The sequence below is a fragment of the Arachis duranensis genome, chromosome 10, assembly GCF_000817695.3.
Source record: "Arachis duranensis cultivar V14167 chromosome 10, aradu.V14167.gnm2.J7QH, whole genome shotgun sequence".
In the NCBI taxonomy this organism is placed as follows: Eukaryota; Viridiplantae; Streptophyta; class Magnoliopsida; order Fabales; family Fabaceae; genus Arachis; species Arachis duranensis.
In genome coordinates, this window is record NC_029781.3 from 82,656,671 (window position 1) to 82,674,211 (window position 17,541).

General features: G+C 33.9%; 1 long non-coding RNA gene across 2 annotated transcripts; it reads right to left on the minus strand.

Annotated features, from left to right (window-relative positions):
- Nucleotides 1-274: 274 nt before the first annotated feature.
- On the minus strand, nt 275-4,015 carry LOC110276247 (uncharacterized). 2 transcript variants are annotated; one of them, XR_002368841.2, is made up of 4 exons: nt 3,308-4,015; nt 3,089-3,220; nt 2,863-2,976; nt 275-731 (listed from the first exon to the last, which is right to left on the minus strand). It is a non-coding gene; the product is annotated as an uncharacterized LOC110276247 (long non-coding RNA). The 2 variants fall into 2 exon arrangements; XR_008004412.1 differs by having other exon boundaries at nt 275-1,366.
- Nucleotides 4,016-17,541: the final 13,526 nt, after the last annotated feature.

Below are 17,541 nucleotides of genomic sequence, written 5' to 3' on the forward strand. Positions count from 1 at the left end.
TCTCTAAAATGAAAGCATTATTCTCTCTTCTAAATTTATTTTAGAAAAATATCTTTATTATAATTATATTACAATATTACAATTATATTACAAGTAGCATTTAATGAATAATGCATAATTATAGTAATTTAGAAAACTAAAAGAAAGTCCAGTAATTTATCTTTCGACTGCACACGTATGTAGAATAACTTTTAAGAAGGAGTCACGTATAGTAAATACGGTCTATGATTGTAAAAATGTATACTAATATTGATATAATATTATTTCAGGTATATGTTTTGCAGGTATCAAAAAAAGTGTTGAGTTATTTTTTAGTGGGTTTAAATTATTTATTGTTTATTAGAGAAATTTGTAACACCCTAACTACCAAAGCTCACGCTTCCGGCTGCGCGACTCTGATAGCTCAGACATTACGACGACACTTATACTATTTAATACTAAAATATGAGCCTGTTTAAAACTTTAAACCGCAAAACCGCTCCCAAAAATACTTTTGCTATACAACGTACGTCCATACATACCATACAACTTACAGAAACTCATAAAGAGTACATCCATATATATACATACATATATATAAATAATATTACAAACATTATCCAATACAATTCCTAACCCTCTTACAGAATATTTCAAGATAAAGATGAGGGTACAATAAATGATAATCTAAAGCAATACAGAGCATCACAGCAATAACTAAATAAACTCTTCGTGACTTCAGCACCCATATCCTGAAACAGGAAAAATGTAGGGGGGTGAGAACATCATCCTCGAGAGGGTTCTCAGTAGAGAATTTTTGGGAATTACTGTAATAGGATAGGTGAAGATAAATCATACCAGTGATTAATAACCGACTTATGCCTCTTTTAAAAAACAACGGTTTACAATAAAAGAGAAATCGGAAATCTTTTTTGAAAGAGGAACCGTTCAATTCTCGAAAACTCAAAAGTCTTTCAAAAAGGTTTAACCATGCTGAACCAAATTAGCATTTCATACTTTTCCAAACCAAAAATACAAAACCGAAACTAATCTCGGTCCATCTCATTTCAACCACGGCCCTAGGCCAAAACAATCCAACCATCAACCAATAACCACAATCCAACAGAGTCCCAGATGCAAACACAGATAGGAAGTTCAAGCACAAACAAACAGTTACAGCAAGTAGAACATTTAGCAGTTAATCACAAAGTTGAACCACGTACAATATGCACACCCAAACAATGTCACATAGATGCATATGATGCATGCCTGTCCTAGTGGCTGATGATATCATCTGTCGGTTACCAAGCCAACCCAACGTGTCTGGTAGCTAACTCGGACACAGTCTCTCCGTTGCGCATTATTATCATTAGAGGGTATTTGCGCCCTGTCGCCATTAAAGGGTATCAGTGCCTTGTCACCCTTACAATCAGAGAGAAAACACAAGCATATTCACATACAACATTCATCTCGGCCATCCGGCTCACGGTTCAATCCAGAACCAGCCAATTTATCAATAAATACATCCCTTCGGCTTAAACTCATAATTCATAATCAGCCATACGGCCCACAACTTATTCGGCAATCAGCCATAGTTCAATAGCATACACAGCCATTCCGGCTCATAACAAAATAATACTTCCACCATTCAACATCATCAAATTCATAAATCGGCATTTAAGGCATAAATTATTTTTTTCAATTCATTCACTTTGAAATCAAGTTTCAACTCTTTTCAGCCTTGGCTTTAAATTTCAGTCTTGGCTTTAAAGATCTCATTTCTCAAATCATCCCAGACTCATAAGTCACTTTTACTCAAAGTAAGTTTCCTTTTTAAAAACAAATCCACCATCGGCATTCTCTTTCCAAAACTTCCAAAACTATGGCAAGTTAAGGATTTATTTCAAAGTATTCAAAATCACCCATCCAACAATGGGAGTTTCTCGGCAGAGTCTCAAGTCTTTAGGGAAGGTCAACCTATATCACTTCCTTAAAATTCATTGAAACTCTTAAAATCATAGATTCTCGGTTCAAGTAAATAAAACTGAATTTATTATGAAATTGACCATACAAAATCACAAGTTCCAACCCGGTCCAAAAACCAACTCATTTGAAATGGAACTAGTTTATTTGAATCAAACCACTTTCAGGTTTCTTTTTGGAACCCATTTTTTCTAGCTTTTCCAAAATGCCTCAAACTTAATTACTCAATCAAAAGTCTAGATTCCTTTAAAATCACTAAAAACTCCTTTTTATATTGAAATCAATATTAGAGCATCATCCTCTCCTTCAATGATTCAAACGGTAAAAATAGTTCATCTCTAAATAAGCCGAACTCAACGCATAAAGTTCATTAAATAAATTAAGCTTGAAAACACAAATATTCTCTTAATAAATCAAATAATACAATTTCTCAAATCCAACCCTTTTTAAATAATTTTTCAAACAAGACTAGGATTTTGTAGAAATTTCGGCATCACCTCCCCTAAAACTTGGACTTTTGCCACCCGGTTCGATAACTCATTTTCAAAGCTTTAAAGAATCGGTTCAACAACAAATTATTTATCAAAACCAAATCAATTAAAGCAAACTAGGCTGAATTTCAAAGAGTATTCTATCTTTCACATTATCAAGAGAGTCAACTTAGCTCAAATCAATCCCCAACGGATTAAACTCAAATTTCAAATATTTAAAGAATCAACTCCAAACATTCCATTTCCCAAAGCCGCACAACAAATTCAGCCAACAAACATTCATAAGCTTTCGAGACAATCAAATAATACATAAGGCCGATACAATCACCAAATACACATTTTCTCACATCAGTATCCATATGTAACAATTCCAATATATAAAAATATAGTTTTTGGAAAGCGCCTCTACCTCAAAACGCAAATCTATAACCCAAACGCGTCACAGAGTCCTTTTCGCCTCAACCTGAACTGACGGCAACTAAGACCTCAACTCCTAGCCACTTTTGCAATAACCATAGCAACTCTAATCGCAACATATAATAATCAGAACTTAACCCCACGTTATCAAAATTCACATTCATTAATTGAACACAACGAAATACTAATGTGAGGCTTTCCAAAACAGATATACTTACCGAATTAACAAAACGAAGCAACCGAAATTCCAAATTGACCCGGCAGCAATTGTGGCATCAGATCTCTCAGAGCAAGAACAACAACGGTCTCAGCATCAATTATGCCATTTTCGAATGATAAACCAGCAACAACTAAAATAGTAATCCATTGTCCTATAATTAGGCCAGGAAGAAAACAGAGGAACAAAACTGAAATTAGAGCAGGGTTTAAAGCGTTACTGTTCCAAGAATGGAGTTTGGGAACGCAGGGGAGCTGCTGTCGGGTGGTATCAATGGTGTTCCCCTTCAGGCTCGATGGCAACTGAATTGTGACGGCAAGCTTCCTTCAACGGCAGCGGCAACGGTGGTGCACGGTGCTGGCGGCGACGACTTCAGCGCGGTAACGAGGGTGGAGCTTCTTCTCGGTCAGTGGTTCGCAGCTCACAGTGACGCGCGAAACTCCTCCTGCGGTGGTGACTGCTCCACTATTCTCACCAGCAGCCAAAACCCACGGTGGCGACCATGGCGAAATGGCATGGCCGGTCAGTGACGGCAGTAGAGATGCATGGCGGCACAGCTCCGCGCAGTGGGTCACGCTCCTCTTGCGTGATAGAGACGCAACGTCTTTGATGGCGAGCTCGAAGGGTGACCGGGCGCGACGGCGGTGATCACGAGACACGGTGGGACGAGGCTGGATGGTGGGGCGAGGCTGGACGGCGACCCAGCAGTGGCAGCTCCGTCTCGCGTGCCCTGGCTTGCGCTCTCTCTTTCACCCGTGACCATGGTCCGCAGCTTCCTCTCCTTCGGCGGCAACACGACGGCGTGGCGGCACTGATGTCCGTCGGCGCCGTCCTTCCTCTTCCCATCTCCACTTCTCTGATTTCCCGTTTCTCTTCTCCCTTTCTCTTTTTCTTTCTTTCTTTCTTTCTGATTTCTTTCTTTTTGATTTACTGAAGCTGAGGAAAATGGTATGGCTGCGTGAAGGCTAGGGTTTCATTTTCTGAAAACTAGGGTTAGGGTTACTTTTGTAATTTCACTCAAAAATAGGGATAATATAGTAATTAGAAATAAATTCTTATCCAACAATAATAATGTATAAAAATACTATTTGATCATCAATTTCACACTTTATTTTCAATAAAATGTTCAAGTCCAAAAATAAGAAATAATATACTTAATTTCTTCATTTTCCAAAATAGTAGTATTAATATTTGAAATATTACTTATCTAATCCAAATCATGTAAAAACCCTATTATTTCATAACTGCCAAATTTATAATCTAAATATAGAAAATAATCCAATAATTATAAATTTGGATAATAATCATAACTCGTCTCAAATTCAATAAATCAAAACTTGCCTTAATTATCTTTAATAAAATAATTTCTGAAATTAAGGCTATAAATAACTATATGATTTGAGACTTGATCATAATAAGACTTTTCAAAGGTTTTGGGTCTTACATTCTACCGACCTTATAAAAATTTTCGTCCTCGAAAATTGATACAAAACGAAAGAAATCTCATAACAGTTCACCCTTGAACACATTTAAGGAAGAAACAAAAATATCTCAACATATAAACATATATACGGTTTTCAAATACTTGGACTATCGTATGCATAAGGATACAAAGGTAGGAGTATGGTTGCAAAGCAAACATTACAAGATAGGCTCAAATGCAAAAGATGACATGGGTCAAACAGGTGATAGCAAAGCAAGGCATCGAATGCTATAAAACAGGATGGAGTTAAAACGATGTGCTCAACATTCGCACACTAATCTCATATCAACCTCAAAGCTTCAACTTTCCAACTCCATCAAGCACTTTGCAACCTCATAGCCGATCATAAGCCTAACAACCGCGAACCTGTTCGCAAGGAACAAAACACCCACGACTCATCATAATGTTACACACCTACCGCTTCACCTTCCGTATACACATATCACGTCTTAAAGAACTAACACATCGCGCTACCACATCTATAGTTCACACGTGACATCAACACAATTCTCGAGTCTACTCAGAAGGATACAAGATTTAGAAAGGAGAGACAATTTTAAGGATGATACTCATAGATCTGAGAGAATGTATCCAATTCCAGGTAAACAAAGATGCTTAACAATGAAATATGCTAGACACAATTCAATTGACAACTTCAAAGATAACCCTTGGATCAAAGAAATTCAATAGGATCCATAGGAAGAAAATCAGCGCATTGGTTTGAAACAAATTCAAGTTGAGTCGAAGAAGTATAAGGTTTACAGGAGAAAATATCTCAAACCCAAGGCAAAGCTCACAGAACTCAAGAGCATAATTGAAATACTTTTGAATACATTGTTCATAAAAGAATCGAAAACTTGCGAAAAAAATTACTTCGCAGACCAAAGGAAAATGTTAAGCAACAAACATTCTTTAAGAGAGTAGCGAAAGCATAAACGTGGCTTTGCTATAATACAATTTCATGTTGAAACAGATCATGTAAAATTTAAAAAAAAACTGTACACAGGTTTGGTTAAGAGCAAAAATATTTCCTCAAATATTTTAGAAAGATAGTCAGGTGCACAATCTTAACCAAAAGTAGTTCAGAAGATTCGGAAGAAAAATCAAATGCTTGTTCAAAAATTATCAAAGTCCATATTCAAACAAGTGTGTATAACATTTATAGCAAGAACAAAAGAGGAGTTAAAATCTTCTTAGAAAAAAATTCCGAGGTAAAAATTCGCTTACAATCTGGTAAAGGAAACAAGTGGTGCATTACCAACGAACATGTTTCCACTAAATAAGGAAGTTCTTCAAAATTTTATCTAAATAGCGCATGCCAACTTTAAAACAACATTGCCAAAATTTGAACAATAGTTTCAATCATAACCAAGCAACAGAAAATAAATTCCGTCTAGTATTTCTTCAAAGAGAATTCAAAACGTCTTTAAAAAGTTCAAAACAAGACTCCAAAAATGTTCTTGAAATCACCATCTCAAAAGGGTATTCAAGAAAATTAGAATGTACTTAAAAAGAGTCAAGCCATACAAGAAGAGGTCTTGAACCAAAGTAGTTCAAACAAGATTCACTAGGCATGAAACATCAACAAGCTTTCAATTGATTCAAAAGAATACACAGTCATAGAAAAAGACAACTCAACCATCAGATATTTCTAAAGGAGAAATCTTTGACTAATAACTCTTGTAGAGACAATAAGAGGATAGACGATGCATTAATTTTAAATGAATCAAGCTGACACACATAAGAATGAAATTTACAAGAGAAGGAAAACCAAAACCAATGGTAATGTTCACAAGGTGCAAAAGATTAGTTAAAAACAAAGTCAAGTATGACATTCATAGTAACGGAAGGCTTAAGAGAGAATTTTAGTCCGTTCATAAGAGAAAAGCTACGAGTCCAACATTTTTAAAAGAATAACAAGGGCATAAACAATGTGGTATGCTAAATCAAACTCAAATCAAAATAAATCAAGTGTGGTTTATCAAACGAAACTCAACCGGGATAAAAGTGAAAAATTCTTTCTTTCCAGAATTTTTGAAGAATACCCAAATACATAATCAAATGAAGATGTGCATTGGAACTATAGTAAAATTACTAGAAAGTCAATTTACTTTTAAAGTAAATGCAATTCCATGAACCAGTAAAAGCATGGGCGAGGTACTAGAAATAAGTAGTTGTTAAACTGTGTAAGAAATCTTCAAAGGTTCACATATAGATAAGTATATATCTATTCCATAGTAATTTTTATAAAAATCTCAAAATTGGCTGTAATCTCTGTCAAATAAGAGAAGAACTGAATCAACAATTTCTCAAAGAATGGACTCGGAATCCGGAGTTAAAATGCACAACGCACTAGGACAAGTTCAAAACCATATCAAAGAGTACATGAATCAAGAAGAATTTAAACAGAGGAAGATAGATGCAACAAGAATTTTAAACAAGCATATGCACTTAATATCAAACAAGAATGTATATGAATAGAGGAACAGAATTGAAAAATCAAACTACTTTTCATGAGGAGTAGCAAACAAGAACTTCAAGTTAGGCTATGAAAGAACATGTCGACTCAAAAAAATATCAAGACACACAACTGAATAGCCTCGAGAAATAGTTTCCAACGTTCCCAAAATCCACAATTCACTTTGCTCAAAACTCGTATATCGCCTATGATAAACCATTAGCGCTTTCATATACATAAGTCACAAATATTAAGCCGGCCAAACTTAATACCAAGAATTATGTAATGTAAGACTAACAGCGTTAATCAATAGACCGTCATGTGCATAAAGCTCTAATTTTCGTCATTCGACAAGACCTAATACATGACAAATGCTCAGAGTATGCAATTGAAGTAAAGTTGGTCCATTCCTCAGGCTCTACAGGAAAGACCGCTCTGATACCATAATGTAACAGCCCAGACCACCCGCTAGCACGATATTGTTCGCTTTGGCACACAAGGCCTCACAGTTTTCCCTTTGAAGATATGGATGATAGCCGAAACCCTCTACACTCACTCATCAAAACGCGTCATGCTAGGGAGAGGTATCCACACCCTTATAAGGCATGTTTCGTTCCCCTCCCCAACCGATGTGGGACCTTACAAATTTTGTGCATTAGAATTCTCTAATAATTTATTATTTATTTTGAGCTGATTTTGATATGTTCTTACTTGACAGTAAAATAGCATATAAAAATTTATTGGTAGGTTTAAGTATTACTAAGTTATTTATGGTCACATTGAGTATATATTTTTTATTTATTGAAAAAGTAAATTAATAAAACTAATTAATAACTATTTTTGAGTTAATACATTTAATACTAGATTAAGAAAAAACAAACAATACATAATATGTTACATTTTTATTAATCAAATTATTATAATTTAAATTAATCTTAACAAAAGAATTTAAAATTACAATTTCAATCTTATCACGTGCATGACACGAGCTATTACACTTGTTAATTATACTAATTATGTGTATTAATTAATTGATTTGATTAATTTATTAGTAATTAAAATAATAAATCTATGAATAAAATAGACAATTGAAAACATTTTCAATTAATAATTATATCAAATCAAATCAAATCATATCTAGTCAAATTCAAATCATGTGAATTAAGGACCAACTTAAAATAAAATAAGGTCAGTTATATGGTACAGATTAATACATACAGATTGAAGAATTTGTTGACAAGTGGCAAGAACTTTGATTGCAGGAAACAGGCTTGGCAGAGCTCTGAAAGCCTGTCTCCCTTGAGTGTGGAAGTGCTAGCCGGCTAATGAACACAGGCAAGAAGAAGCCAAGTTTACAGAACCCCAATTGAATTTCCGAAACTGGGCTGGGCCAGTGTTTTTTGGTTTTTGTTTTTGGGCATCTTGGTAGCATCAGGAATGGCATGAGGAGGCTTTGTGAGCCGTGTACAGTGTTTGTGGAGAATGAGGTGCGTTTGATTTTTTTTTCGTTCGGGTCTTGAGTGGGGTTTCAATTGGGTTGGATGGGATTTTGTTTCGGGTAATTTTTTTTGGGATGAGGCCAAGACCAGGAAAAAGTAACAGTTGTAAAAAGAATGTAGCAGGCGCCGTTTTATTAAAAATGAAAACCCTAACCGCAGTTCATCACACGTAGAAGCAGTAACGTCAACCCCTTCTTTGGTATGAAATGGTCCGGCCTTTATGGTAAGTCGTGGCCCTTATCTTCTGGGATTCAGAGTATTTTAATTTGTGCGTTATTTATCTTGTAACGCTGTGTGTTTCGGTTTAGGATTTATTGTTTGATTAATTGTGAAATGAGGTTATGAGTGGCAGAGAGATCGGATAAAGAGTAAGAAATCCGGAGCGCTGATGAGGGTGATTGCCATTTGGACGTGTACTGAGGAGGGATTTCTGAAGTTGGCATACACTAGAATTGGAAAAAAGGTATGTTAAACCAGCGATGTTTATGCAAATATATTAATCTTGGTAATGAAGGAGGTGGAAAGTATGTCCAACCTATTTATTTATTTTATTTTATATATCTATTTTTATTATGGGCTGTTGTTCGACTATATGGGATGACTGTATGTCCAACCTATTTTTATTTTATTGTTTTGCTGGTGTTTTGTTACTTCAGTTAGATACGAAGTGAAAACTCATTGTTGATCAGTCCAGGTAATTTGACCAATTCCATACTGTTCTCGGGACTCTGATATTTATAAGTTGGAGAAACAATTCTAATCCTAAATTTATCTAAATAATTTTTTTTAAATACTTAAAAGAAATTTTTGCATGTATGAATTGCCAACGTGAGTCACTGTGAAGCTTGCATGATGTTGTGTTGTTAAATTTGGCCCATTATACCGTTATTGTTTTTTGCTGCTGATGGTAGGAAGGGCCGAAGGTGCCATATATGATATTGAAGGTACGACATCGCTGACCCAGTTAAGTTAAGAAAAATCATTAAAACTGCGAAATTCATGTCATTAAATTTCTCTATGAATAGTAATAAGTCTACATGTACAAAATTCAAGCATGATCAGTATTGGCAAGCCACCGGATTTACATGAGAACAATTGAATGCTAGCAAAGCACACACTATATGTTGTCTAATTGAGAATGCTACGTATTAGTTTAAAAAAAACAAATGGTTTGATGATTGATGATTGTTACTGTAGTTAGTTATTGCTGTCCATGTTCATGGGGTAGTGAATTATTCATAGTCCTTAGTAATTGTAAATGAATCCCATAACTCTATTAGTACAAGCATTCAATATTAAGGTTAGTGGAGACAAGTTGGCATTCTAGTGATCACGAAAAAAAATAATACCAAGATACTGCTAAAAAACTGCACAATATAGTTTCCGTCTTTGTGAACATTTATTAAAAGTACTACTAATGTAATTAGTTTAGCCAAAAAGAAAACAAAAAAATCTTAATTACATCACTTAAATTCTCTTTGATTTCTATTGTATGTAACATATAAAAATCCCACCCAAGCATACTAGTATAAAGGAAACTACAACTAATGTGAGAAAGGATTCCATTCCCTTGAAAATGCATCCCTCAGTAGCACCTTCACGGCTTAACCTTTAACCAAATATTAATTTAATCTGAATTAAAAAACAATCTGTAACTAAGCTTGCAAATGAAAATTGGTTCAAATTGGTTATAAAAAGATTGCAGTTCAAGTGTCGGATGAAAAAAATATTCAACCATACAACATACATAGCAAAATCAACCACGGGTAAAAAATATAGTTTCAAACATAAAATACAAATTTAAGATGAGCTAAATAATATATTTTCGTAGATAAATATATAATGACTGATTTTGCGTAACTAATTTAGTATGTAAATAGGACTTTGAAAAATGTTTTGCTAAATAAGTTAATGTCCCCATAGGTCTATTACTACCAGCAACCATGAATTAAGGTCTAGTCGAGAGAACTAGGCATTCTAGTGATAGAAACTCAAATGGAGGAAAGTAATAACGAAGCAAAATATTCAACGAAATCCAGAACAAAAGTATCATTGAAAGTAGTGTAAAGACAAAAGTAAAGTTGACAAATACAGAGAAGGATAAAGCATCTACTCATACTCTTATGCCAGTTTCAAAACTAGAAACTTTCAAAGGGAAATTCAATTTAAATTTATATATTCAACTCAATTCAATTCAATTTACCCAATGCTCTAAACCTCTAAAGCAATACAGAATTTCGAATACTATGAAATCAAACAGAGCAAAAATAATGACATTCATACCTGTGACGAGGACCAAACCAGAACAACGGCAACTTCCAATCGCGCCTGCCGTGGAAGCGTCGACTGCTAGACGAGGGCAACGCGGGCTAGGAGATGAATCCGTTCAACAATTCCACCGGTTTATATATCAGACAATAGGGGGGGGAGGAGGGACCAAGAAAGAAGTCGCCGACAGATTCAATGCATGTGGGAAGGCAAGACAGGAGGTGAGGTTCGGAATCACGACGAAGCGGGAGAAGGAGCTTCTTCAAGGCATTGGCAAGCGCAGTCCAAGGAGAATGAAATGACATGCGGGTTAGAGAGATGTCGCACTCATTGTCAACAGGCACAAATGGTCACCATTCAACACGAGCAACAGAGTTTTCGACTAGGGGTAGACGCGGCATGGGCGACCTCAAGAAGGCAGAACCTGAGGATTCCGATTGTGGCCACGGTTAATGACCCAATTGCCTGATTTTGCCTCCATGCAACAAATGATGTAAAGCTTCAGAGATACTGCTAGAAAGGGGAGAAAGGGAGGTTTGGGGCTGTTAGGTAAGGGCAGGTCTCTGCGTGGGTACTGGGTAGTGCTTCAGGTCAGGCTGGGTTCTATTTGTGTGGGTTGGGTCAATTCTTTGGCCCTTTAGCCATGTCCAAAAACACAAATAAACAAAAAAACCTTGGCTTACTGGCTGAGCCACCCCTAACATCAAGCAGGAGACAAGCCCTGCAACAAATCAGCCAGGTGTCCATCTCATATTCATTAAAAGAGAATATCCGTAAATCTGTATCAAATAGCATCTGTACCATAGATTGACCCATAAAATAATTTCTTACTTATTCAAATTGAATGTAATAAATACAAATTAATTTTGTTAGATAATCATGATTTTCTAGTCTTCTATATATATGGCTAATTAAATTAATAAGAGCATCTTTAATTAATTTTATTTTATTTTATATTCCACAAGATGCCACATAAATATTTGTGGACTATATATCATAAGACTTGATTTAATTTAGATGGAGTGAAAAATTAGAATTTTATAAATAATTAAAAAAAATTACATTAAATCGATTGGGATCCATATTTTACAAAATTAATAAAATAATAAAAAATAAAATAATAAAATGCATAGTACATCTAATTTGTTTGAGTAAATTTAGTTTGAATGTTTGTTACGATGTTACAACAAAATAACGTTACATCGTTACAATAACACGTTAGTGTTTATTTAATGAATGGGTTTGAACAAGTGGCAATATTTAACTTTTTTTATGTGATATGATATCTCTTTAATATCATTTTAAAAATGGTATCTAATGCAAGTTTTTATTTTAAATCAGTAATATATAGGTTAAAATTGACACCTAAAATTGACTCCATTGAAGTTGCTTTAAGAATCATTTTTTATCAATTTTGCTATTTCAACTTCTTTTTTTATGTATAATTTTTTTTAGTATAAAGTATATTTTTTGGCAATTTACCTAAATAAAATGGATGGGCAAAATCTTTACTCAAATGCAACAATTGAGATTCCTTTACTTATGTGCCCTGTTATTGTTTTATGTAATCCGTAGCAACATACCACGTTTTAGATTATTACACATAAACCACGATTTATGTGAAGATAAGTATAAACATTAGGATAGTCAACAAGTAATTACCGAAGAATAAAAAAGAGCAAAAAATGATATTATAAAATAATAAATTAAAATTTTAGTTTATAATATTATTTAATTGATATATATCTAACTTTTTCTTCATCATTCTTTTTACTATTTCAACTCTTAGGATTTACAATTATTTTTTACTCTTTTTTATTCTTCAGTAATTATTTATTGACTATTCTGATGTCTATACTTATTTTCACATAATATTTTATGTACATGTTGATTTACATAAGATTTTTGATTTTTTTTAGTTATTTTTAAAGTGTTATTCACTTTTAAGTTTAACTAAAATTAATAATTTAATATAAATTAATCAATTATTTTATTTTATTAATTAAAATTACAATGTCATTGTTATTATTTCTCCGTTCAACTAATTATAATAATACAAAAAAATTTATTTTTTTGAAATTTTAAAAAATATGAATGCAATGATCTTTGAATTACATGACCTAAGATTCAAAGATGATTTTTTAAATGCTTATTGATTGGAACTAAAAAAAATATTGTAAAAATATTACATAAATTTTCACCGGTGTGTATATAGAATTTTCTTCCTCATAAACCGTGGCAAGTAACAAAGGTTTATGCATACAAATATCTCTTCATAAATCGTGCCTAGTTACAATGGTTTATGTTAAAAAACCTATCTTCATAAACCGCTTAAGTTACAATGGTTTATGATCAAACAACTCTTTTCATAAACCATGGTAACTTGCCATGGTTTATGTGTAATCCCCTAAAACGTGGTATGTTACCACGGATTACATAAAATAATACCAGGACACGCAAGTAAAGAAATCTCAATTATTACATTTGAGTAAAGATTTCTTCCATTCATTTTATTTACGTAAATTGCCCTATATATTTTGTCCCTAGCATTTGACAAAAATTTTAAAAATACCCTTTAAGTTTTATTTTGTTTCAATTTTGCCCCAAAAATGTTTCATTTGCATCAAATATACTTTCAATGGCTAAATTTTTAAAAAGTTTAAGACCAATCTAACAATAATGTATGAAAATTATGCTTGATTTGCTTGTGTTGAAGGATGTTCTTATAAAATTGTTGTTGAGTTGGTCTTAAATTTCTTGAAAAATTAGCAATCAGGGGTATATTTGTTGCAAATCAAAAATTTTTGGGACAAAATTGAAACAAAATAAAACGTAGGAGTATTTTTAAAATTTTTGTCAAACTTCAAGGACAAAAAGTATACTTTACCCTTTTTTATGTATTAATATACTCAAAATGAGAAGGTATGAATAATATTTCATTGATTATTTATTTGATGAATACCATAGCCTAGAAATGACTCAATTTAAGTATTCTACCGCTGCTGATGGAAGTTAGATCTGTAGTAATAAGTGTGATTAGTGTATTTTTTATAGTATTAGATAAAAGAATATTTGTGAAAATAAATATACCTATTGTAATAAATTTTCTTTGTCAATTTATTATCTTTTACCTAATAAACAACATTCATGTTGAATATATTATTTTTATCAGAAGTCATATATAACTGATTGATAATTTTGTGTAAAAACACTCTTGTGGCGACTAAACATTGTACCATTAACTCCCTAAAATTAATTCTCCTATAATGATCTCAATGTATAATATTATCAGATAGAAACTTATTAGATTATATTTGTTTCTAACAAGGTGAGCGAGTTTTTACACTTAATCACAGTTAGAGTCGAGGAAGGTAAAAAAATACTAATACGAATATTGTTTATTTTTAATATCTAATAATAATAATAATAATAATAATAATAATAATAATATATAAATTAAAGATCTGAGGCCGATCAGTATGGTAGGTTGTGTCTATAAAGTCATTTCAAAAATGATGGTTAGGAGGATGCGAGCAATTATACCACAACTAGTAGGGGAGACTCAAAGTGCCTCTGTAAAAGGACGAAAGATTCATGATGGGGCTCTTATTGCTTGCGAAACTATGCAATGGATTAAAATGAGGAAGAAGGAAGCGGTGATAATGAAGCTGGATTTTTAGAAAGCATATGATAGAGTCAAGTGGAGTTTTGTAGACACTGTGTTGCAAAAGATGGAATTTGAATGGAGATGGAGGAGTTGGGTTATGGAGTGTGTAACTACAAGTTCAATGTCGATGCTAATAAACAGATCACCATCTAAGCCTTTTAAGATGGAAAGGGGTTTGTAACAGGGTGATCCACTATCTTCATTCCTGTTTGTGCTTGTCGTTGACGTGCTACATAGGATGCTTGGGGAAGCAGTGAGAAATGGGCGTATCTCGCCGCTACTGGTGGGTAGAGATCAGGTTGAGTTGTCACATCTTTAGTTTGCAGATGATACTATCATATTCTGTCCCCCTGAGGAAGAGACCATTAAGAACTACAGGAGAATCCTTCGCATCTTTGAGTTCATGTCGGGATTGAGTATTAATTTTGATAAATCTAACTTGATCCCTATTAACTGTGATGATCAGTGGGTGCAACGTATGTCTAGAGAGCTGGGGTGTAAGATTGTCTCACTGCCAGTGAAATACTTGGGAATCCAGTTAGGAGCGAACCCGAGGTTGGTGAAGACTTGGAATCCCATTATAGAAAAAGTGGAGGAGAAGCTGAGCGTCTGGAAAGACAAGATCCTTAATAAAGCTGGTAAACTGGTTCTTATTAAATCTGTTTTGAACAACCTCCCTGTCTATTATTTGAGCTTGTATAAAATGCCAAAAGCTGTTGCAGAGAAGCTGATTTCTCTACAGAGAAGGTTCCTTTGGAGTAAGGAGGATGGAAGGAATGGTATGACAATGGTCAGATGGGAGGTGGTGCAGGCTCCAAAAAAACTGGGCGGTTCAGGGATTAGGGATGCTATGGTGCGTAACTCAACCCTTCTCTTTAAGTGGTGGTGGCAATTTTCGAAGGAGGAGTGCCCTTTATGGACGAAGGTGGTGTGTTCTTGTAACAACCTGAGTCCCAATGTGATGCTATCATCTCAGGTACTATCTACTCGGGGGGGCATGGAAGGATATCTGTCAGATACAGTTCAAGGATCAACAAGTTAGACAGAAGATGATTAATGGATTGGCTATGGAGATTGGTGATGGGAGAGGTACTCGGTTCTGGGAGGATGTATGGCTGCGTGGAGGGGCCCTGAAAGACTTATTTCTGAGGCTTTTCTCAGTTTCAAACCAAACAGGATCCGTCATAGGGGATTGTGGATTTTGGGATGGGTTAGAGTGGCGATGGAATTTCTATTGGAGGCGAGAGCTTTTCCAATGGGAATTAGAACTAGTGAACCAGTTGCATGAAACTTTAAGGCTGGTTAGACTTGCATATGGCAGGGAGGATAAAGTTGTGTGAAAATTTGATAAACAAGGTGTATTTTCTACTAACTCTTTTGTGCAGGAACTGCAGGTGGAATTGCTTCCAGAAGATATAGTTAGTTATAGCTTTACTAAGATAGTCTAGAAAGGTCTAGTCCCGCCAAGAGTTGAATTGTTTGTTTGGTTTGCTCTTATTGGAAGGGTCAATACGAAGGAGAGGCTGAGTCGTCTGGGAGTGGCTGGGAGTGGTTACTCAGGAAGAAGTGATATGTGTATTATGTAATCAAGGTGTTGAATATGGTCACCATCTATTTCTTGGTTGTGTTTTTGCTTGGCAGGTTTGGTGTGCTTGGCTGTCTTTTGTTGGAAGACAATGGTCGTGCCCCCAAGACGCTAAAAGAACATTTTCTAAGTTGGATTGAGCTCCCAACTAGTAAACAGGAGCGCAAGAGGTGGATGGTATGTTTCTGTGCGATTATATGGAATATTTGGCAAGAAAGAAATAAAAGGATCTTTCAGAATAAAGGTGGAGGGGTTGAAGATGTTGTTCAACAGTCCTTCATGAGCTATAAGGAGTGGCTAGGTGTGGATCCCTTCTATTGTTGATGGCATTGCCGAAGGTGACAGGAGGTATCAATTAGTGCTACATTAGTTTACGTTAGTCTGTCGACCTAGTTGGTTTTCTGTTGTCTTGTGCTCCACTTGTTGTGTTGAGCTTTTACTTTCAAAAAAATAACTTGTTTTTCAATAGAATAAATTTTATATTGAATAACAAAAGTTATTAGGGTTTCTTTTTACATAAACTAATACTCATCGATAGTGTTTTGGTAATATTATTAAGGAAAATTAATCAACCTAATAGTTTTTATAGTGGCATAAATCTATAAGTTTGGAAACTTAAAATCATGTCATAAAATGTGAAATATTAACAGATAACAATGTTGATTATATTGTTTTGGCTTTATGAATGAATATAATACTAACAAATAAAGTTGTTACATTTAAATTTTAACAAAGATAAATCTCCGCAAGTATAGCTATCAATGAGAATTGTTCTACTTAAGACAAATACTATTTTTTTATCATATTTTTCAACTCGGCAAGGCGAGAACTAATCCACCATGGATTGAAGTTCCATTTATTAAGGGTATGTCGCTAGCCAATGAGTTATTACATACACAAAGTAAGATTCGAAACCCTAATACTTCCTTAAATGGATGAGTGAGATGATCACTCAACCAACTCAAATTTGTTAAAATAAATACTAATTTTTTTAATATTTTTAATATTAAAAATCGTTAACCTATGATTTTTATTAATTATCCTGTGTACTACACGAGAACATTGTCAAATAAAATAGTGTAAGAAATTAGAAGAAAATGTATTTACCAATTCAACAAATAATAATCTATTTTATAATAGAATAAATTATATATTGAATAACAAAATTTATTATTAGTTTTTCTTCCCACAAACTAATACTCAATAATGGTATTCCAATAATGTTATCAAGAAATATTAACCAACTTAATAGCTTTTGTAATGACATAAGTCTATAAGTTTATAAACTTGAAAATCATATCATAAAATTTGAAATTTTAACAGGTAACACTATTGATCATATTGTTTTGACTTCTGATGAGCGGATAATTTATACACTTTTTGGCATTATTTTTAGTATGTTTTTAGTATGTTTTAGTTAGTTTTTATTATATTTTTATTAGTTTTTAGTTAAAATTCACTTTTCTGGACTTTACTATGAGTTTGTGTGTTTTT